Below are 26,097 nucleotides of genomic sequence, written 5' to 3'. Positions count from 1 at the left end.
TTATTTGCTTGGTAGATCCGTGGAGTGTCGAGACTTGCGTGTTCCAGTGTGAAGCACTAGAACACACTCATGTGCACACGGGCACGGTCATGGTCATGGGCTCAGGCTCAGTGCAAGGGCGTGGGGATGTGAGGCAGTGTGGCTGTAAAGGCGCTGATGGCACACCGCATGTGGCTAGCCCGACAGTCATAAAACGGCTAGTCAATGAGTCTAAACAGCTAGCATGCAGCAGCTAGTTGTCCCACATGTATAACGGTCAGTAACAACCAAATAATGGCTAGTTTCTCACCAACAACTATAAATGGCCATATGGAGTTATGAACCTGGACAAAACGTCCAACAATCCTGGCCTATATAAACAATGCCTGGACCATCACCAACCACTCGAATCACTCTCACATACAACCCAACAATAAAAGCTCTAGTGACTTCTGTTCAAGTCTACAAGGTTCAAAATGAACCTTAACCAGTAGTCCTTAAGAAATAGACCATAGCAGTGGTCTAAACCAGCTACAATTTTTCTAATCTTCTCTCTGATTTGTGATTTTATTTTATTTTATTTGCCAGATAAAATTATGTACACAGTTCCATTCGTAGTTCTTTGTGCTTGCTGAATGCATAACCACATACAGGCTCGTTGTATCCTATAAATTATTTGCCTGCAACCTATCAGCAGTCTCAATCACTTTGAGAATGAGCAAATAACGCTTTAATGACAGCATGATCACACGTGCTTCAGCCGATCCTTAACATTTCAGTTTCTTTTATTATCTTATAGAAATTATAAATCTGTAATTTGTACTAACAATGAGATGTAAAAATTGGTGGACAATTAGTGTCATGAAAGTGGGTTCCACCAAAATTAAAGTTGCATGAAAAATGTCACATAAGACAAGGGGAACAGATTAGGTGCGACCTTGCTGAACCCAAGGCAGTCCGACTCTTATCATGAAGCCCACCTTGATGTATGTATTCTGTATCCACTCTGTCCATCCACTTTTTTAGAATATTTTAGAGCATGTTAGAAAAAATAAAAGAGATCCGGATCTCAAGTGGACCATTCTAAAGGAATCAGTGGTGATTGAGTGTGGTACCATTAAAAACCGCTTAGGGCACAGGTTAAGATTTACATGGTGTTTATTTGCCATCAAATATGTTGATAAGGACACAAATGTATGGATGAAGTTATATAAAAATTAACAAGTTGACCTAAAACTCTTTTGGTCCATTAATGGTCAATCACAATTGTTTCCTATGTTATGGTCCACCCGATGACTGTATGTATTTCATTTTTGAAAAAAAAAATCCCCTATAATAATGTAGAAAGCCAATTGGGTGGTGTGGATAGATAATAAAGACATTAAAGTGGGACACATGATATGCACCGCACCATGTTTGATCAATCTTGAAAATCGCCTAATTTATTCCATTCGAATGTGAGCATGGGAAATCAGCTTGTGTATTGAGTAACTCAGTACCCATTTATCATATTGAGTAAACTTTGTTGGGCACACCATGACTGTTTGTTGTTTATCAACGTCATCCATCTATTTTTCCGGCTCATTTTATGCATTGAGAAAAAATTGAAGCATATCCAAAGATCAAGTGGACTATACCACTGGAAACAGTGGGAATAATGTTTTTCACTGTTGAAACCTTCCTAGGGCCCATAGTAATGTTTATTTGTCATCCAACTAATTCATATGATCACGAATATGTGGATGAAGGGAAAACAATAATATCAGCTTGATTCAAAACTTTTATTGCCCCCAAGAATTTTTCAATGGTAGGTGCTGAATTCATAATGTTTTATATGGTGCGGTATGTGTGAGCATTGGATATGCTTCATCTTTGGAATCAAGCCATAAACTATCTTCTAAAATGTATGGATGGAATAGATAAAATACATAAATTACAGTGGGCCCCGCAGAATTTACTCAGTACGCTTAGCGTATGGAGTTATTCAGTATGCAATCTGCTTCCTAGGCGAAGCTTCGGTGGATCCAAGGATCCACCGAGGTGGATGTGATCCCTAACTATGGGGCCAACATTGATGTGCGTGCCTTATATCCATATCATCCATCTATTACGGAAGCTCATTTGAGGGCATGATCCAAAAAATGAAGTATATAATACATGAAAAAGTGGTAACCAACCATTATAAACTTATCATGGGGCATAAATGTGGGATCATGGTCCTTTGTAATACCGCTCTTGCACACACCTGTCCCAACCCACACCGTTGATAGACCATTCACCGCACCCTAATATACCCAACAACTCCACCCAAGTGATTTGTCCCGAATGACCTTGAAACCTCCGTCATGTGGACCGCGTTGTCACTGCACTTGCAACAGTGAAAACCGTGCATCAATCCAATGCTCCATTAGTGAGATATGCACAACCCAAATTGCATATCTTGTAATACAAGCAACCTTTACTTTGTTAGGCCCATTAGACTTGGGCCCATGTGGGCCTAAAGCTCACTTTTTAGAATATAGAAATTATTACAAGATAGGATTATCACTATATGATGAATGAAGATCTAGCACATATTAGACAATGCACAATGAGACAAAAATGGGTTCTACCCCAAAATCCATCATTAGCCCTCTTCCCATGCCTTAGAAACTAATCATGGCCCATGGCCACCTCATCCTATACATGCATATAATTCATACTTTATTTTGTGCCACATCATTTCAAACAACCAATTGAAACACTCCACTTCATCATCCACCCATGCATCACCTATAACCCACAATCCTTATCCTTCCACTAGCCAATGCATGCCTAGATTCCATTTACCTTAGCCAATGCATGCTTAGCACCATCCACCTCATCCATCTGCTACCCACAACATTCACCACCATCCACCTCACTTTTATCACCAATAAGACCCCCCATGTTTGCCACATCATCTTGCCACCTCAACTCCCATTCTCTATAAAAGAGTAGGGGTTCTCTTACACTCATACTTTTGCTATACTTAGAAATTTTGAGAGAGTATATATGAGAGAGAGATGGGCCAAGGTGTGTCCCACCATCAAACCTAGAGGGAGTGGACCACTCATCATCATCCAGTTCATCCATTTGAGGTGAGTATACACCCCCTCCTTCCATCCTCCCCGTTCCTTCTTCCGTTTGTATTTTCTTGACGTGTGTAGGGCCCATTAGTGCGGAGCCCTGTATGCATGTATGGATGGCCATGGTGATCAGCAAGGTAGCCCACGTCGGTATGTTCCACTAAGATGAACATTATATCCACACCTTTCACATGTAATCCCGTTTTCTTATCTGGACAGTAACTTGTAAAAATTATATAAAATTAAATGTATTAAGATCAGAAGTAACACTTGTTGGTAATATGTATCACAATATGAGGTAACTCTTGACCAAATTTTGTGACTATTTGATAGTCTAATTTTCCATGGCATCAATTTTACGTGGTTGTTATTCAGCAACACATAGATAGTCCCAATTTATAAAAAACGGACAAATTTTTTGTCCCTTTATTGAATCCAATAGAAATATATATTACATTAGGTTTGTAGTAAATCGAAGTAGCTTTCCAATGATGTATAATATGCCTCGATCGGAGTTCGAACGACCGAGATCTTGGCCTTGTAAGAAAATGTATCTGGGGCTTATTGTGGCTTCATATTGTGTGGGCCATATTCATGATTCTAACTGTTAGATCTATTAGAGATTGTTTCTTAGATTACTTGAGTTAGTTAATAATCATATGTATGGTTCATATAGTTAGATTCTTTGTTGATAAAATTTAGAAAATTTTGGGCTGACAGATACTTCTGTAAGGATAAATCTTGAATTGTTATGTGTGATCCAAATGAATCCAATACCCTGTATGGTTGGAAACCTATATTTAGACTAAATGATATATTCCAAAACCATTCGTTCACTCAGAATTTCCAAGAGAAAATCTGATCATGGAGATTTGAGCAACACATTTCATGTGCTACTTGATGTGTATGTTGTATATATGTTGTCCATAACATTCATCTTCTTATTATGGACCCACTTGTGATTTATGTGTTTTATTTGTTCATCCAATCTGGACAACCATGTGCATTAATGTGTATCTTATTTATGCTTTGTTAGCATGTGGGCCTCACTTTCCATTGGATCTATTTCCTTTCTTTTACACTTTTTTTGTTTAATAAATTTTTTCTAAGTACTTAACTGTATTGCATGTAGGCCTCTTTAACACCTCATGGTGGGCCCCGTGGTGTAGAAAAGGGTCGCACCATCGAGGATGTTTATTTGACATTTTTAAATATTGGGATGTCCCACCACTTCATCAGGAATAGCCCCCCAAGTGTTTGAGAAGTTGACCCAGAATTGGGACAGATCCATTCATGAAACTACATATCTGATTTGTTAGGTTTTGGAACAACTTTTGGGCCCCTATGGTGGACCCCACGTACAAGATAGGCATGGGCCACCACCTGAACCTTCTAACCTATACCTATGTATGGAGAAATAGTATTTTACTTGGGCCATGGAGGACCCCACATGATCGGGGAGCGAATCTCAAAATGGGGCCAGGCATAGTTTTAGAAAATTCTGCGCAAAAAATTGAAATGCTCACATTTGGCCTTGTGCCAAAAATTATGTGTGCACAACCAGTGGATCCCACCTTCTGATTTTTAAAGTCCATGTATAGGACTACCAAGGTCACCTCACAGGATGCATAAGGGTGTCTCTATGTGATCGTGGGATGTACTCAAAATTGGGCCAAAACTATTTTGTATTGTATTTCCTGCATAGTTTCTCTAAGTACCCATGTTTGGGTCATCACTGTAAATTGTACATAGTTAACCAATGAGGCCCGCCTTATGGGTCTTAAAGCACATATATAGAGCTATCAAGTGGCTATTTCCTTTCGCCAAATGTGGGCTCCACATGATCATGAAACTGACTCAAAAAATTGCTCGGAACCACTTTTTCACCAAAGATTTGTTTGACATAAAATTCATGTGGGGCCACATCAGTAGGGTCCACAACCTTCCCAAGACGTTTAAAGATGCATCTAAACCCTGAAAGTTAACTCCCAGGTGCTGGTGGGCCCAAAACCTTAGGTGGGTTGTCTTGCATGGGCCTTACCCTTCATCTAATGAGGTCCACTTGGCATGTTTTGTAAATGTGTGTTATTTAACTTGTGAAATTTGTAGGATAGATCTTGCTACCTAGTTGTTGTCTTAAGATATGGGTAGCCTTGGGCCCATCTAAATGAGACAACCCTAAGGCCCAAGTGGGCCCAACACTAAGAGAAACTGAAGGAGAATGAGAAGCCCACCATGGTAACCTTTTTTTATTTTTTTTATTTTTTAATCCTGTTGGGCAAGCCCATTGCCTAGTAGTTAGTGTGCATTGCACACTACCTCTAGTCAAGTAGACTACACTTAGAGAGCCCTATTTTAAAATGCATAAATTGGATAATTGGGTTCTTTCTTGGTTTGCTTATATATGTGGCTAGTGGGTCAAATAATGATGTATGATTGCCCTTTTGTTTGAGATTGTGTATTGTTTCTAGTTGATGGTGGAATGTGTGGAGCCCACTTAGTTGTGAAATTAGATCCACACCATTGAAAGCCTTGTGGTTAGAAGTTTATCCCTTTGAGTTGGCCTAGTGGTTCACCAAGTGGGACTCACGTTTGATCTATAGGACCGCATGCCTTGCACGTAGTCCAAGGTTAATGTAGGGGTCACACCTTGGTAGCACGCACCTATTGATGGTTGAGATGATGATACATATGTGGTAACATGATAATGTTGATGGTGAGTTATTTGTTGAAATGATAGATATGATTTAATTAATGGTGATTATGGTAGGGTTAATATTGATTATGGTGATGATTTAATGGATAGTAAATTGATGGCATATGCATTGATCATGGATGAGTAGTTGTTTGTGGTAGTTATGACATTGCTTATGTTAATCATGAAGTGAAAATAATCCTCATGTTAAAGGTGATGATAGTATGTGTGTATGTGTGTGTGTGTGTGTGTGTGTGTGTGACAAAATATACTAATTGATCATCATGCTTTACTTGATGATGGTTACATGAATGATGATATTGATATCCTAGTTAATAATCATGTATCTATTGATGCTCATGATGATTATATGTGTATAATCACTATGCTTTACTTGATATTGGTTACATATGAGATAATATTGATAACCATGTGACAATAATGCACACGTTGATGGTCATGATGATGACATGTATGTGATAACCATGTTTTACTTGATGCATAGACAAAAATAACATATATGAGGATGACACATGTAAGGATAATCGTATGCATGATGATGAATAGATACTTAATGTAAGACCCTACCCTGAATATCCATTTCGTTCCCTTAGGTCCCGTGGTCCTATCGGTTGAATTCCAACGACCCGCAACCTGTGGATAGCATTTGCAGTCATCCTTAAGTCGCATTATGTAGACCCGACCTGGATCGACTCGAAACCTATGCCATTGCGACCGCATCGGCGCAGCAGTTCCAACGCCGTGCCTCATACATAAATCCAACATGTACATCCTGTGATTTCAACCCGAGCATTTCTTGGCCATTCAACATGTAGTGAGGCCCACTTCCTAGCCCTACACATTTTTCAAGGTGGGCCCACCTAGTTGTAATTTCCTAAAATCCTATAGCTTAGCTATGATTGCCTCTCTTTTTTAGAGAGCAATCATAAGATTTTTTTTACTTCTCCCATGTGCCATGATGAGTTCCTCTTCCCTAGCTAGCACTATCTCCCAAACTCATTATTTCATTGCTAGAAACCTCTCCCTCCCTCTCTCTCTCTCTCTCTCTCTCTCTCTCTCTCTCATTTCTCTCCTTTTCTCTCTTGCATGGTGGAACATCCACCTCCCTCCTAAAAATCCAGCAACCTTCTCCTCTTCTCCCTTCCAATCTAGCCCTCTTAACACCATCACCACCGTTAGAATCCCACCTTTGGAGTTATGGAGTCCATGACTTGAAGTTGAAGGTGGATCTTGAGGTGGGTGCACTCTAGAAGACTTTCTTCCTTTCTTCTTCTTTCTTTTCTTTTCTTGCTTGCATGGAAGCATGTAGGACCCACCAATCCATTGTGGAGGTCCTACATGGCTTCTAGGATGAAGGCCATGGGCCTAGGTCCTATTCATTTCCTTCCATGGTGGGCCATTCTCCATGGACCCACCATGATGCCTTCTCCTTTATTCTTGCATCTCATAGGCCATCTAGGCCTTTGCATGCATGTAGGGAAGGTGTACCTACCCTCCAGAAAATTATCTTGATGCATAATAGCTTGCATGTAAGTGTATATATAGTGGATGGTGTGGATTGTGGAGTGGAAGGTCCATTAGTGGCGGGACCTTCCACCAATGGCCAATTTGCTTCTTCTCTCTCCCTTTCTCTCTATTTTTCTCCTGTGTAATCTGATGATGTGTGGCCCACCAAGGAGAGGTCAGTAACATCTTAGACCCTTAGCTAGATGGGACGTCCAAGCCCACCTTGATTGGACGTCCAAGCCCACCATGCATGCATGGTTTGGGTGGCCTCCAAAATGGTTTTTTTCATGAAGGTCTTAGTGAACTCATGGGTCTGGAATTTTTTTAACCTATTAAGGTGGACCCCACATGTTGAATCAGGGCCATAAACCCTTTGATTAATTTGTATAGGCTGAAATATGAACAACCTATGTTGCTGTCCAGATTTCGGGCCCAGTTGGAGCATGAGTTTTGAGCTATTGTTTAGACCCATTTGCAGGCCTTTCTATCCCAAATTTCTTTAGGGGTTTTGTTGTGTGTGGATCCCACTTTGATATGGAATGGGGTCCACACCCTATCTCCTATGATTGAGGCCCATGGGATGAGCCAAAGTAGGCTAACTGCCTAGAAATTTCTGGACAGTTCAGCAACATAGCAAGGTGGAAATGTGCATGTTTACCTGATTTTCTGGAATAAGTGGGCCACCCTAGTGGACCCCACTTGTTGCCCATGAGTAGGACCACCATTCTCATAAACTTTCCAAGGGTTTGGGGAGGTTTAAGCCCACTCTATGTGGTCCAAACATAGGGACAACAAGATTTCTGCAACAACCAGATTTCTGTAACAAGTATGGTTGCCATTTTATTTTAAAATAAAACATTTATCATGCTTATAAAAATTTGAAATTGATTCTTGAGGTGGCCCACCCTTGCTGGGACCCACCGACAATATTTGGGGCCATTCGGGCCACTTGAGATTTGATTGCAGTGGCTGGATCGGCCCACCTGGCTGGACTTCCATGGTGTTGACGTCCAGCAAAGCTAGCCATCCCACCCTCCTAGAGCCCACCATGATGTAATGTTTCATCCATGCGTCCATCCATCTGGTGTGGCCCACTTGGACGTGGCCCACCCCTAAGTGGGACATCCATGGTGGGGCCCACCTTGAGCTTTGACGTGGGCCAGGCCATCCAGGCCTTGGACTGCCCACCCCTCGTGGGATGCCCACTACTTTGGGCTGCTGCTAGACTTTCAATCCAGCAGCAAGGCCCACCTGATTTATGTGTTTTGTATGCACTCCCTATGTAGTGGGGCCCCCTGTACATGTTGTTGGACCACCCTGGACTTGTTTCTCAGTCAGAAATCTAATTTTTTTACCAGGCTCCAGTAGGCCCAGATAGTTGGTGGGCTGAAAATCCAGCATGATACTCTATAAATGTACATTGTTTATGGCTAGAGTTTAAGGATGTGGGGCCCACCATATTGTGAGGATTTTGTAGGGGTAATTCATGCCTTTACTTCCTTAATTTTGAGCTTAATTAATGCATCATTGAGGCCCCCTTTGGTTGGGCTACATGGGCAATTATATGTAACCAGATTTTTAGACTCCTTCTAGGCCTAAATGGATTGAAACTTTCTAGATAGGCCTAGTGAACTCTTGGGCTATATTACCCATGATGTTGTGCTAGGTTAGTGGGTTAGATTATACAAATGGTTGGGCCCTTGGTTGCCCACCAAATCAACTATATTCTTGGGCCGGGTTGTAGGCCCAACTTACTTGACTAGAGTGTGATTTTTTTACCCATGTGGTTTGAGTAATGGGCTACCCACTACGCCTACCACAATATATGGAATTGGTGACTTTTATGTTGGGCCCTAACCTTCCCTATGGGCCCATAGTATTGCATATGGGTTGGGCTATGTGTGTTGCCCTTGGACCCATGTTTGAGTAGGCCTTGGGCTATCTACTTGAGGCCTAATATGGTATGTACGTGGACTGTTATGGCTGCCCTTCTCTTATTTATGGTGATGTGTGGGCCTTGGGCCCTGATACGTGAAAGATTATTGTTTGGGCTACCTTCTTGAGACAAATAGTGGTTGGATCTCCATATTTGTGGCCCTAAGGTAGGTCCACTTGCCTTTATGAGTGGTTAAAGGTCCACCATAGACCTTTGCTAGGCCCGTTTCATTTATTTAGGCCCATGTCATTGTCCTTAGCCTTGTGGGCTACCCCAGGCTATTGGGCCCCCCACTAGAGGTTGTATTCCTTATGAGAAATTGTCTAAGTACTTAGACCCTACTCAGTTAGGAGGAGAGTACAACTTCACTGCATTGACATCTTTGTTCAACTTCATGACCCGCTCCCATACGCATCATATGCATGCTTGGTTGAGATGTGATTGGTCATTGGGCTGGATATTTTGGTATTTCCCTGAGGGATGGAGTTTCCCCTCTTGAGCATTTTGGATGCTTGGGCTTGATGCATGGTTAATTGTGTGATTCATGCATCGAGCATTGCATAGCACATGGATATTCGCCCTTACTTCATCAGGGCCGTAGCCTCCATGGGTATATCATGGATGGCCATGTTTAGACACTAGAAAATATTACTTGAGCATTTAGGGCATGTAGGATGTTCTTAGGTGAAAGCCCCTAAACCTTCATGTTACCAAAAGACGCCTCAATGTCGAGACCGAGTGCCTTATCCGTTAGGCCGTGTCTCCCACTGTCACAAGGTTAGTTGAGATGGGATGTGGCTTTATCCGCCTGAGTGAGTGGGCATAGGTAGGCTGAGTTTGACTAGCTCGTGAATGGGTCTGCTACCATCAAGCCTTGCTGGTATTGGTTGTCCATAGGCGGGTAGTGAGGTCTCTTACGCTCGCTTGACTGTGCGGGTCTTGGAGAGTGGCAGTCAGCCAGTAGTGTATTTGACCCCGTTGGTTTCCCTATAGTGGAACTGTATATGATTTGTGGACTTGATATGAGGACTGACATTGCATTGCATTAGCATTGGCTATATAGGCCTTTTGTGCATCGCCTCAGTATGGCGCCCAGTACTCATGTATTTCTTTGCATAGCGTTGGTATCGCTTGTTGCATTCATGATTGTCATAGCTTAGCCTTGGTATGGCTAGTGGCATTAATAGTGTTCATGGTTCATGCCGAGCTTCTGCATTCTCTTATATTTCTTTTCGGTACTGGTATTACACACACTTACACCGCCCTCTAAGCTTTCTATAAGCTTATGCACGATTAATGCGTGCAAGTGATTCTAGGCAGCCGCTATAGTTGAAGAGCTTTCGGAGCGTGCCAAGGACCTGTTGGAGTTTCCCTTATTCTGCTTATGTATTTCCCCTTTTGAGCCATGTGCCTGTATAAAGTTTTAATTCCTAGTGGATTTGTGATGTGTTCCATTGGTTACTATCTATGATTACTATGTTATAATCTTGGGGATGCTCTTATTGGATTCCGACTTATATTATAAATCCTCATTGTGGGATCTCAGGATCAGAACCTAGTGAATGGGTGCCAGGAGCCGAGAATGGGGCACCACGGAGGCTGTTGCGGCCGGAACCGGCTATCGGGTTCCTTGTGAGTCTGGTCACCGAGTCTGGGGCGTGACGCCTAATACCTAATTATGGTGTTAGATGATGGATGTAATAATGATAAGGTATGTAAATTCCAGCATGTCATGCATTACATGCACATGCACGTTGAAAAATACACAAGCTTGTGATAATATATATATATTAATGGTGATGAATTAGATGTGACTGAGGGTTATGAAATGACGATGCATGTGTATACTTGAAATTGTGAACTTTGACATTGTGTTGGCTATTCTTAAGTTGGGCCTAGTGCCTTGGGCTTGTGAAAGCCCACTTGCCTATGGAACTTGGAATGTAAACTGACTACAAATAACTGTTGGATAAGATGCCAATTGACCCCACTTCCATGGTCAAGAGAATGATGTTTTGATTATTATTAGCTTGCTGTTTACTTGGCTAATTGACATTATTGTTAGGTAAAGCCCATGAGGGTATAAGATGTATGTTAGATGTGTGATGACATGTGACATGATGTATGATGAAGGCATGGTGACATATAATGCATGACAGAAGTATGATATGATGTGATATGTGGTGAAGAATAATGATGTGTGATGTGTAGTGTTACGCCCCAAACTCGAAAATCGAGCTCACAAAATTCTCGATTGCCGAACGGTGCCAATAGCCTCCGTAGTACCCCATTCTCGGCTCCTAGTGCGCATGTCACGCCCCAAATCTGGGAACGGATAGCTTCCGTAATGCCTCGAATCCGGCACTCGACTTCCATACACCAAGTCTCGAGTTCGGCGCACTACAAGGAAGATTTTTGATTGATTTTTTTTGTTGTATATACATATAATAATACTTGAGCATGAAGATCCATGATCAAAATACCAAGCAACACTCTCCATTATAAATCCTGATGGTTACAAGTACAATGCTTTCCAAAAGGTACATGACGTCAACATTGCCAAATTGAAAAAAAGATACAATGCATCGACAAAGCTAAGTCTTCCAAGCTACTCATGCCCTGAAAAAATGGGAAATAGGAAGCTTAGGTAAAAAGCCTAGTGAGTACACACGTGTGTGTAGTGTGTCCTACATGCAAGCAAGACAAATATGCTACAAGAAAATCATGTATGGTGAAAGGCGTGTAGCATGTAAGGTATGATGCCAATGCCAATGCAATGCATATGCATCATAGTAATAAGCCGAGTCAATACTACTAGCATCACCAAGTCATATTTTTATTTCTCCCATACCACAACCATAACTGTATTACATGCATTCGTAATCACATCATCATCATATTGTCATACCATATCATAACTGTATATCTCGGGAAGCACTGTGGTCGATATCATGCACTAGACACTAGTAATCGACCTTGCATACCCGCCCTGTGGTGGACTTCCACCAACTGTATATCATGGGAAACACCATGGTTGATACTTATGCACCAGACACTAGTAATCGACCTCACATACCTGCCCTGCGGTGGACTTCCACTCGGCATGCCTGTAGCAGACTTCATTCACGCTTCTCCTGGCCGGCGAGTCAGACTGGTCCCTGTTTGCACCTCAGCCCTTAAGAAGTTTGGACCCACCTCTTCTCAACCCGACCTCGTCAATGGGAGTCAAATCCATGATTGATGTATCCAGTCGACCCAACGGTGAGGCAACCCCAGCTAGCATAGGGGTTTAGGGACTTTTAACCCAAGAGGCACATCATTCCCTGCTATTTCCACACTTCCGGTGTCCCGTTCATTTTTAGGGATAACCCAAGTCATCATCATAGCTGTACATTTCATCGTCAAGATCCAATTCATGTTATACGGCACAACTGTGGTATTTCAATCATCATGTATCCCATGATTATGCATGAATTCAAGCAATCATGATAAGGCATACGTTCAAGTGCATGTGGTATGCATGTAACGTTATGAGTTTAGGGTCTGCTTAACCTTTAAGGAAAAAATGACATATAATCATCACTTGCCACTATCAACTATATCAATCCATAGTCATGTGACTAAACTGAAGAGGACATCTCTTACACATGAACAAATGTATTGAAGTACACTTGCACATACCATCATTCCATGGTGCATGAGTATGATCAATAATAACATGGTCAAGTAAATGAATTTAGTATGCTAGGAAATGGAACAACATTAATCAAGATATTAAATCACATACTTCTATTAATCTATAATCACTAACATAACTAATATCATCCATAGCTATGATAGTCACGAGCATTAATTGTATTCAAAATTACACCATATCCTTCGTAAGATAGATATTCTATTAGCAGCTTTGGCCCAACATTATTTTCTTCTATTAGGACCACATGGTTACACCCTAACTGAGCCTTATGATTAATGAGTGGTGGTGATGCAAAGTACATGCACCAAATGATTATGAGATGAAAGGCATAGATATAACATATAGTAAATGAGCCACAGGATGGATGGTGCTGGCGAAACTCATATAATGTAGAGGACTTCTCCTTCACGTGGGTTGTTAGTAGATTGGATTTACAAATAATTATTGTAGTAGTTCTACAATTGTTTGAAAGGCACAGGTAAACTTCATAAGATATAGTGAGCCCTAAGTTTAACGACTTGGGTATATAATATACGCATAAGAGTTAATCACGGTTGGATGACGTGGATTTGTCTCATACAACGTAATGGGTCCTACTTCCAAGTGATCATGCAAGCAAATGGGTCCACACACAAACATTACGGTGGGTCCCATCAAGTAGGTAGTATAGTAACTCACATACATTAAGGTAGGGTCCATAATCAATATGACACATGCCCTAAGTTCACATACAGAAGAGGTTACACCATCAACATAGTCCACGAGTCTGAGTAATCACACAATTCTCATATGCCCACATGGTCTTATGGCCACTCCATTATCAGAAGTCCATATGATTGAGTGGCCACACAAATGTCACTTTACTAGTCATAATAAGGGACTTAAGGTTAGATGGTTATTTACTTTCATTACATCATAGCTCACATAATGGGGTAACTGCTTTACTAAACTTTCACATGGTCAGGCAGTAAGTACCACAATTTCACATAGTTTAGTTTGTATACGATTACTATCATGATCTAGTGTCCACATTTCAAAATATTCAAACATAATCGAGCAATCATAATCCTACACACGAATACAAGGCTACACAAATTATGATAAGTCTTATACTATCACTTCACCCGTCACATAGTTAATGACTCATATTCGGTGTCGCATGGTTAAGGGCCAAGGGCCACATTTCATCATATCATTTACGGTTTAGAGATCACATCACATAGCATCCAGGACCTTGATAGCATTAGCTTAGGTAACATAACCCTACATTACATTCGATTTAGTGTATAACTTGGTCATATGTGATTTAAGTGGCGGTATCTATATCAATAAGCACAAACCTACATTGTTGAATGACCATCAATGCCACTTGATTTCATACGGTTAAGTGGCCTTGTACGTATTTCACATTCTTACAGTTAGATGACTACATATACTACATATACTCCACTATTGTCTATGATTAGGTGGCTATACATACATCAAATACCTACATGATTAATGGGCCAAACAGGTATATCACACCTTCACACCACTAAAGTCTACATATTTGCTATAATTAAACATGTTTAAGGGTTTTAACACAAGTCATGTGATCCTATTACTTGCGGCTGCACTCTAACCAAAGTGCCAAGTGATTAAGGGCTATCCATAATCAGCCCATTTAAGGGATTAATCATCATTACTTCAAAAATTACAACACCAGTTCACCCTACATTTAACACATGGATATTACAAACTCTTGTCGAAGAGGCCTAATGGTTGGCCCAAACAAGGCTACCTCTGATGGGCCCACATGGCATTCACTTAAAATGGGCCTTAACATTCTTGGGCCCACACATAAATGGAATTTAAAATGGGTTCTATGTGGTGGAGCTCATGGGGTTTTCTCATGAGGTTAAGTTGTGTGTAACCCACTTGAAGTTAGGATCCGCTCCAACAATCCGGTGAAGTCGATGGATGGTATGGATATACATTGCATCATTAATCTCGGCCCTAGGAAAAGTTTAGTGAGAAGAGTTTGCTCCTTACTGTTTCAGGTGGTACGGTCTAGGTGGACTTTTGGATTGGCCTGATTTTTGAAACCATACCATGCAATGGATTGGTCAAGGATGATGTACGGACTCAATAAATCAGACGCATCGTGGTAGACCCTTAAGGAGTCTTTAATGGTAAATGTTCAATTTCTACTATTCGTGTGGTGCAGCCTACCTAAAATTTGGATCAGCTTTATTTTTATTTTTTATTTTATTTTTTTATTTTTTGGCTCATGTATTAAAATGGTCTATCAAAGTCAATGTACAGTGCAAATCTGATGTAGACATTATGTGGGCCTCTTGCTTTAAAATCAAGTCAATCTGTGGCTCGTGTGGGCCACACCACACACAAAAGTTGAGAGGGTTACCCTCCATTAAAACATTTATAATTACTTATTGGGCCACCGAGGTGTGGATCACAAATCCAGCCTATCCATTATGTGAGTCCCACTTGGTTAAGGGGTCAGACCAAGTTTTAGATACATCCAAATTTCAGGTGGACCTAACAAGTGATTTTACATGCTCGAGCTTCGAATTGTACGAATAGTTCAAGGAGATCAAAGTTACATGGGTCCTAAAGTGATGTATTTATTATACCTACACCATTCATCTATTTTTAGAGATCATTTTAGAAAATTATCCAAAAATGAATCATAACCAAAGATTATCTGGACCTCACCTCAATTAGCAGTGAGGATAATGATTTCACCGTTAAACCATTCACAGGGCCCACCATAACACTTATTTTCCTTTCAATCTATTCATAAGGTCACAAAGACTTGAATTAAGGGGAAATACAAATTTCATATTGGTCCAAAACTTCTAACCCAAAAAGGGTTCCAATGGTAGATGTTTAATCCTTGCTACTTTTGTAGTGTGGCCCACTTGATAGTTAGATCTATCTTATTTGTCTTCTCAAACCTTAAGACAAGCTCACCAAATGGATGGATGGTTTAGATATAACATATACCACATGATTAGACCCATGAAAATTGCTGATTTATTCAGCTTCATAAGTTTATTTTTATTTTTATTTTTTGATAGTGTGGGCCACCTGAGTTCCGTGTACGGCTGAATTTTGAGGGTGACCCATTTTTAAAGGGGACCCATCAAATGCATGGTACTGATGTTTAACATACATCAAGGTGGGGCCTGTGGATGGGACCCACGGTCCCTGCCTACCCAAGTAGCAGACGCTGCAGCGTCCAGACGCTGGACGTCAGCAGCAGCAAGGGGCGGATGCCCCTGCCTATATTTTTTTCTTTTTCTTTTTGTTTTTCAATGGTTTTTCCTAGGTTGGGTCCACAGAAGGACGATCTACTCCGTCTACTGAGTTCTTGGGCTCGTAACAGGTCTAAAGAGCCCAATATTGATATATTTCGGTGTATAGAAACATCATAGTGGGCTCCAACCATTTATTACTATTAAAAACAAATCTTTTTAATGATGTGGCCTACCAGAGATCTAGATTGTCTTCATTTTTTGGCTCCATGGCTAAAATGAGCAGGGAAATTAAATGGACAGCATGGATTGAATACATACATCATGGGTGCGGCCTGTTGGGGACCCATAGCCCCTTCCCTCTTCTCTTTCAGGTAGCAACAGGGACACTACTTGTTGCAGTGTCCTCTGGACGTTGGCAGCAACAACGTCCACTCCTCATGTTATTTTTTTTATTTTTTATTTTAATTTACTTATTTATTTATTTATTTGGGTGTGGTGTGCACATGTGCATATGGATGTATGTGTGTGTGAGAGTTGGGCTAGCCCAAAAGGGCCATTCTTGGACAGTTTGGATGACATAGAAATATTTTGGTGGGGCCCACTATCAATGGGTCCCATAAGAAGTCTAGAACAATTTAATTTTATATACATATATTTCCTATGCATCTACACCATTGATAGCATCATTATCATCATATCATCACAACTATTAAATCATCTTTTTATATGTATTCTCCTATACATCCACACCGTTGATCACATCATTATCATCAACATCATCTCCACCATACATAAGTACACAACAAAAACAAAATAAGAATAAGTAGGGTGGGTGTACTCACCTTAATGGATTAGATGGACAGTTGAGATGGATAAAAGGGATGGGGTTGATGGAGTTGATGGCCCACCAAGCTCACTCCTCTCTCTCTCTCTCCATGTGTAGAAAAATGATGAAATGCTAAGGGTTGGAGGGGTATTTGTAGAGAAATTCATAAAAATTTGGTTTAGTTAGGTTAATGTGATTAATATTAGCTTAGACTAGGATTATGAAAATTAATTTATGATTTGTAATTAATGGTGAGTTAAAGGAGCATGGGATGACATGGTGTGATGATGTCACACATGAGGTGTGGCATGGAGAAGAGTTGAGTTGAGGTGTACATGAGAGATGGGAAGTATGGGTGTGTGACATCACACACATGGGTAGAGATTCTCTCACCCATGTGTGGCATGTGCATGTGTGTATGACATGTGTTGTGCACATGTGTGGAGTGGAGTACATGGCGCCTTGCGCACATGATACGCTAATTATTCTTTACGGCATATCTCACTAACAGAGTATTGTACAGACGCACGGGTGGACATCCACAATCGCGGCGACGGGGCGGTCGATATGAGATAGGTTTCAAGGTCTTGGGGTTCCGGTCAGTTGGGTGTGTACTATGAACGACTAGTCCAGGATTGGCCAAGAGCATCGATCATCATGTACATAAGCATAGAAAGTTGTACGGAATAGACGGGGTCTTACAGCGCATACGCCAGATTCCGATCCTGGGATCCTACAAGGTGGATTTTCCAATGTACATTTATCTCATAAGAAGCATAACCACAAGTATAACCAAATTACAAGAACAACATCATCACCACATATCCACTAATATAATCATTCGAGTACAATGCTGAAATGGAGATACAATATAAAGATATCAAAGAAAACTCCAAAAGCTCCACTACATGTTCCTACCTCAGATTGGCTGCATCCTAACGTCACCTACACGCATCTATTGTACATAAGCTTATAGAAAGCTTAGAGGGTGGTGAAAGTGTGTGTGCAAGATAAGTGCCAAGCACACAAATACAACATCATAAATCATACAATATTGAAATAAGAAGAAATACTGACAAGATCATGAATCATACGATATCAGAGTAAGCGGAAATATACTGGTAAGTCCATGAGTCATACAATATCAGAATATGTAATGTAGATCAGCTATGCAAATGCGGAATCATAGAGAGTCAAATGTCAGATGTCGAGGATGCAATGCAATATACAAATCCTGCTAAGTCTGTCTAGGCCATATAAGTGCAGAAACATAGTAACCCAAAATGCTAAATGTTGCTAATGCAATGCGAATGAAATGAACAAGGTGGAGTGTGAAGTTGGGATGATAGTACGTAGTATCGCAGGCTACGGGGTCCACCACAAAGGACTTCCATCCAAACCAGTCCCATACCTAAATTTGGATAGTCAGACTCAATGTGGTAAACTCCTGATCTCAGGTTAGTCATGCGCCCAACTGAAATCCTGGCCATGCGAAGGTACACGTAACAAATAGTTGCGCACCACCAGCCCGAGTGGATAGTGAATGAATGAATGAATGAGTATGCAATTCCTTCTCAATAAGTCCACATATCAGTACGGTTCCTCTCTAGGATCATCACTAGGGTCTAGTACACACCACACTGACTACCGCCTCCCTATCCGCACAACCCAGCGGGTGGAAGAGACCACACTATCTGCCTGACCAGTAGTTTGTCAATACCTACCCAGCTCATCGATAGCGGACCCATTTATGAGCTGGTCAAATTCAATCTAGCTTACAGCCCCCTCACTCGGGCGGATAAGGCCACACCCGCTCCCAACCGACCATGGCACAGTGGGAGACAAGGCCTATTGGTATTTGGCACTCGAGAGCTCATTTATCCACTCGATCTAGACGTTGGGGTGTCTCCTGGCCTCGGAGGTTTATGGACTTTCACTCATGGATATCCAAAGTACCCAGACGCTCGAACCAAACATTTTTGGTGTCCCATTTGGTCATCCACGATATGCCTGTGGAGGCCACGATCTTGATGTCGCTAGGGCGTACAATGATCATGTCACACATATGCGAGATGCATGAGTCACACCCTCCAGTCATGTAGCAATCTTGCGCATACCGTGCGCTCATGTGGGTAACTCCTATTAGTGAGTCCTATAAATAGTCTACCCAATGGCATATGCTATGATTAGTCACTACTCATATCAAGCATACATATGATGCGTATGAACATGAGTCATGGAGTTATACTAAGCATGTTAATTGGTGATGAACTATGCTTATAACGAGGATAGGCCTAGACGGCCTATACACAACAAGTATGGGCCTATCAATGGGCCCTAGTGAGAGTTACAATGTGGACATTTAACCAACATTATTCTTACAATGTGGACATCAAACCATCATTGCTCCTAAGGCATGGCCTGCCATAAATATCATTACACAAACCATGGTGGAATCACACAATGTAATAGACCTTATATACATATCCCATTGAGCATCAACCCATGAGCCTTAAATACATTAAATGGCCACATACATGGGCTTCATATATGTCAAGTGGGCCGCATCAATGGGCTTCATACATCACATCAAGGTGATCCTCAACAACGGGCCTCATATATCACATCGGGCCTAATCAAATGGGCCCCAAGTACATCACATTGAGCCTAATCAAATGGGCCGAATCAATGGACCGAATTAAATGGGTCAAGTCAAATGGGCCGAGTTGAATGGGCCAATTCAAATGTGGCCGAACACAATTCATCTATTTTTAGAGATCAATATAGAGTATTGTATAAAAATGAACCATATCAAAAGATCAACTGGACCATACCATATTTAACCGTGTTGATAATGATTTCCACGGTTAAATTCTAGTGGGCCCCATCATAGTTATTTCCCATCCAGCCTATTCATAAGGTCACAAAGACATGGATTTAGAGGAAAAACAAATATCATATTGGTCCAAACTTGGTAGCCCAAGGGTTTTAATGGTGGACATTCAAACCCATTGATTTCTATAATGTGGTCCACCTGATCCTAGATCTGTCTAATTTTTAGTCTCAAGCTGTAAGACGAACTTGCCAAAGGGTTGGATGGTTTGGATGCAACACATGCATCATGGTGGTCCATATAGATGGACGACATAGATAAAGCACACACCTTATGGTGGGGTCCACATGTGTGGCCCACTAGATGAAATGGATAGATGGTTGGATACAACATATACATCATAGCGTGGCCCACTGTCTAGCCATCTGGACGGTGGAATAAAACACATTCATCATGGTACAGCCCACCGTCCAACCATCTGGATGGTGAGGAATACAATACATACATCAGTGGGTCCCATGTGGGGCCCACCATAACGTTTATCTACCTTCCAATAAGGTCACAGGGACCTGAATGAAAAGGAAAAACAAATTTCCTAATGATCTAGAACTTCTGTTAACCACAAAAGGGTTTCAATGGCAGACGCTCAATCCCACTGTTCCCTGTGACGTGGGCCACCTGAGTTTCACATACAACTGATTTTTAGGAGGGGGCCCATTGCCCTAAAGGGCCATCAAATGCACGGTGATGATGTTCTCACACATCATGGTGGTGCCCATGGCTGGGACCCGTGGTCCCTGCCCATTATGTCACAGCGTAGCAGGACGCTGCAGTGTGTCCTCTGGACGTCCAGCAGCAACGTCTGCTGCTTCTTATATATATATATATTTGAAAAATAAGTTTTTTCATGGTTTTTAGTAGGTGGGGCCCACATCAGGAGAATCCACTCCAGCCATTGCATTCCATGGCTCAAGACAGACCAAATAAGCGCAATATTCAGCATGTTTTAGGGTGTAGAAACATCAGAGTGGGTTTTAACGGTAAAACCATTATTTTCTATGGTATGGCCTGCTTGATTATTGGATTAGCTTCGTTTTTTGGTTCAACGCTTAAAATGAGCTAGGGAATAGAATGGACGGCGTGGATTAAATTCATACATCAAGGTGGGGCTTGCATGAGTGGTCCACCCAAGTTTTTTTTTAAACAAACTGATATTTTTGTTTGGCCGTGAGTGCACCACGCTATCCATTCACACTTCTGTATGAAGCTATGTCCAACGTCCCTGGATGCTAGACGGTTTGTGTATAACACATATCTAAGGTGGACCCCACCTACAGGCGTGCTGCCTAGGTGGGCCACCAAGTGGTTGGATGGTGTGGGTAAGACATACATCAAGGTGGGATCCATTCGAGTGGACCACACATCACACAAATGGAAAAGAGGGGGAAAGAGAGATGATAGAGAGACACGTGTGATGGAGGGACCCCGATACTATGGGCCCTCCCTTCCTTGATTTACAACATACATCAAGTGGGTCCCATTACATGTGGACCCACCTTTCAAAATCACAAGTGGAGATTCTTTCTCCACTAAAATGCAATGGTCTAGATGACCCTATTCATGCAAGGAAAGTAAACATCATGATGAGGTCCATGGAGTGAGCCATCGGCACACCTAGGGTCCAAAGTGAGATTCATACCATCAATCGGTAGGACCCACTTGGTCCATTATAAAAAAAATAAAATCTATGCCTATAGAAACACCCACCGTTCAATCTTCTTGGTCCGATGGAACGCTAATCTCCTTGTGTCATGGAAGATGATGAGAAATAAAGGGCTAGGATGATGGATCTTGGGATGGGAAGTGGGCCACACACATACACTTTCTCTCCTTAGAAATGCATGGACGTCCACCACTTTGTTGCTTGGAAATTGTGAAGAGAAAGAGAGAGAGAGAGAGAGAGAGAGAGAGGATGGTTGTAAGAGAGGCGATGGGTGTGAGTGATGGATGTGAGGTGATAGTTGTACTTGACATGTATGGGTGTGTAAGAGAGAGAGAGAGAGAGAGGGAGAGATTTGACTTTGGGATTGCTCTTGTACTTGACATGAGGTAATTGATTGATTAATGAGACATATTGTAGAGATTCTCTTGGTATTACAAATATGCGGTGTTTTCCTCAAACTGAACGCGAGCCCACATCTCCTGGCCAGGTATCGAATCGGTGTGCAAGACGCGGCATTGGAACCATGGCGACGGCACGGTCGCTAGGGTACAAGTCTCGGGTCGAGCGACTCTGAAATACGGGAGGTAACTCAAGGTTGCGAGCAAATAAAGTCTACGTGTCGTGGGTCGCCGAAATTCAATCGGAAGAACTGCGGAAGCCTATGAAACAGTACGGGCTAATAATTTACACACAATGATTATAGAATGTGTTATGTAACCAATATGTGGTGGATATGGCATGAAATGCATAGCTTATACACAATGCAGGTCTTATAAAACCATATTATAAATTGATGATTAAATCTTAGTTAGGCCCAAGTTAAGGCTCATTGCTTATGGGTATTAAGGCCATGATCCGACTCGTATCAAGACACGATTAAAGTCTAGAAGGACATTCCCATGGACAATGGATTATGACCCGAGGGTCTACTATTAAGTATTCATTTGCCATACATTAGCAATTTGATCTATCATTCCTTTGTTTATGTTAGCATCAGCTTGATAGTTTGATATAAATTGTTGATTCATGAGCATCTATGATATGCATGCATGAACACATCATGAAATTGGGGCCCTCATGTTGGTTTGTATGGTTATTTTGGGCCCTCGTGTTGGTCCATATACTTAGACGAGATCTAGAAGAGTTCAAGAATTATGGATATTGTTTTGATTTGGGCCCTTGTGTTGGTCTATATGGTTATTTGGGGCCCTCGTGTTGATCTATATGCCTAGATGAAATCCAGAGGAGTAGAGTTCTGTGAATACTATTATATGGGCCTTCATGGTGATGTATTACATGAGTGAATGTTTTGTATGATAGCCAATTGATGGTTGGTTGGGTGAGATGGTTGTGTTAAGGCCCTAGGATGGCCAAGTGATTAATATTTTTTAAAATAGTGCATCATCATCACCCCGTGCTTAGATCCTAATATTGGAGATGTCTATCCTCCAATGAACCCGTTAAGATTGGCCAATTGGGTCTTCTTTCGTTGTGTGTCAAGTGGGGGTGAGCACAGTGGGATGGGTGCAAGAGTCCTTTCCACTACCGAGATTGAGAAGGGAAGAGGTGTGATGAGCCTATCTATTATCATGTTCCGGGTCGAGGTGGGTGGTATACCGACTTCTGAGGTCGAGTAGAATGAAACAAATTAGGGTACCCCATTGTAAAGCCAATGGCTAGATGGGTAGGGGTTGACGCGCTCAATACTTTGATTTTTGGAAATGCGTCTCACACTTGTGTGAAGATGTTGTGGAGGTGTACTAGTAGTGAGGAGTGATGTTCAGCATTTGACTTATGCATTCATTTATCCACTATCCACTCAAGCTAGTGGTACACAAAAAAATCATAATGTGTACCTTCGCAATAGCTACGATTTTGGTTAGATATGAGACTAACTTGAGATCAAGAGTGGTTTGGATAGAAGTCCTTTGTGATGGATCCCATAGCTTATGAAACTGCATACTATCAATCTTATTACACCACATGTCAGCTTTGTCAGATGTATTTGATATTTTTTATTAACGTACTTGATATAGTTGATAATCATATGTAAGGTCCCTAAGGTCAGATTCTTTTATGATAGAATTTGGAAAAATCTTGACCGACGAATACTTCCGTAAAGATAAATCTTGAATTATTATATATGGTTCAGATGGATCCAAGGCCCTGTATTGTTGGAAACAAATATATATATATATATATATATATATATATATATATATATATATATATATATATATATATATATATATATATATATATCATGCTGATCTTTTGCTTTGGAGAATCTGATCATAGATATTTGATCAATACATTTCACGTGCTACTTGATGTGTATGTTGAATATATATTGTATATAACATTCATCCTCCACTTGACCAACTTGGGTGTGGGTCCACTTGTGATTTGTATATTTTATTAGTTCATCCAATCTGGACACCCATTTTTACTGTTGTGTGTGTCTTATCTATGATTTTCCAGCATGTGGGCCCCACTTGCCATTGGATCTATTTCATTTCCTTTGCACTTTTTGTTTGCTGAAATTTTTCTAAGTACCTAATTATGTTGCATGTAGGCTTGTTTGATACCTTGTGGTGGGCCTCATGCTCTGTAGTTAAGGTTCTCACTATGAGGGATTTTTAATCCACATATCATTGGGCTGGGATGTCCCATCTTTTTGTTAGAAATGATCTTCAAGTGTTTGGAAAGTGGGACCTAAGTTGTTACAGACCCCATTGTTGAGAACCGTCTGATTATTTTTGTGTTTTGTACTAACTTTAGGCCTATGTAGTGGACCCCACGCACAAGATATGTATGGGCCACCACTTGAAAACTTTAAACTATACCAATGAATTAGAGAAATAATATTTAACATGGGCCAAATCAGACCCCAAATGATCAGGGTGTAGATCCTAAAATGGGGCTAGGCACAGTCGTGTAGAAAATTCTGTGCAGAAAATTAAAATACCTTTGTTTGGCCATACACAAAATATTACATGTACAAAAAAAGTTGGTCACAGCTTATAATTTTTGAAGTAAATATATAGAAATACTAAGGGCACTTGATACCATGCTGAAAGGTGGTCCCTTGGGACATACTCAAAATCGGGCCAAAACTAATTATGCACTATGTTTCCTGCACATTTCCTCAAAGTACCCATGTTTGGGCCATCACCATAAATTGTATACATCCAACCAATGAGGCATTCCTCATACATTTTAAATCCTATACATAGAGCTACCAGATGGATCCTTCATTTCACCAGATGTGGGCCCCACATAATTATAATTCTAAATTGAAGATGGCCAGAAACTAACCTTGCACCAAAAATCTGTTTGACGTAAAATTTATGTGGGGCCACATTAGTGGAGTCCATCACCTTTCCAAATCATTTAATGCATCATCTAAACTCTAAAAATGAACTCTTAGGTGCTGGTGGGCCCAAAACTATAGATGGGCCATCTAGTGTGTGTTGTCTTGTATGGGCCTTACCATTCATTTAAATGAGGCCCACCTAGCATGTTTTGGAAATGGGTGTTATCTAACTTGTGAAATGTGTAGTGGACAAATCTTGTTGTCCAGTTGTTGTCTTAAGATATGGGTGGCCTTGAGCCCATCTAAATGCGGCAACACTTAGGCCCAAGTGGGCCCAACACTAAGAGAAATCATTGGGGAGTGAGAAACCCACCATGGTTACTTTCCTTGAGCCCGTTGGGCAAGCCCATTGCCTACTGGGCAGCGTGCCTTGCACACTACCTCTAGTCAAGTGGACCACACTTAGCGAGGCCTATTTTAGAATGCATAAACTGGATAATTAGGCTTTTTCTTAGTTTGCTTGTGTATGTGGCTAGTGGGCCCAATATGATGTACGACATGAAATATGTTAGTATATTGTCCTTATGTTTTAGATCGTGAATTATTTCTAGTTGATGGTGGAATGTGTGGGGCCCACTTAGTTGTGGAATTATATCCACACCATTGAAAGCCTTGTGGTTGGAAGTTTATGCGTTTGAGTTGGCCTATTGGTTCACCAAGTGGGACTCACACTTAACTTATATGACCCCATGCTTCGCGTGTAGTCCAAAGTCAATGTGGAAGTCACACTAGGTGGGATGCACCCTAGTAATGCTTGAGATGATGATACATGTGTGGTAAAATGATAATGATGATGGTCAGTTGTTAGTTGAAATGATAGATATAATTTAATAGATGGTGATTTATGACATATGCATTGATGATGGATGAGTAATTATTTGTGGTACTTATGACTTTCTTATGTTAATCATGAAGTGGAAATGATCCTCATGGTAGTGATGATGATATTGTGTGTGTGTGTGTGTGTGTGTGTATGATGACAAAACATGCTAGTTGACCACCATGCTTAATTTCCATGTGATAATAATGCATATATTGATTGTTGTATTGATAACGTGGATAAGATAACTATGTTTTACTTAATGCATGGATGATGATAAATAAATGATGTTGGTGAACATAAGGATAACCTCATGCA

This window comes from Magnolia sinica, chromosome 5 (genome assembly GCF_029962835.1).
Source record: "Magnolia sinica isolate HGM2019 chromosome 5, MsV1, whole genome shotgun sequence".
NCBI lineage: Eukaryota > Viridiplantae > Streptophyta > Magnoliopsida > Magnoliales > Magnoliaceae > Magnolia > Magnolia sinica.
This window is presented reverse-complemented; position numbering follows the sequence as displayed.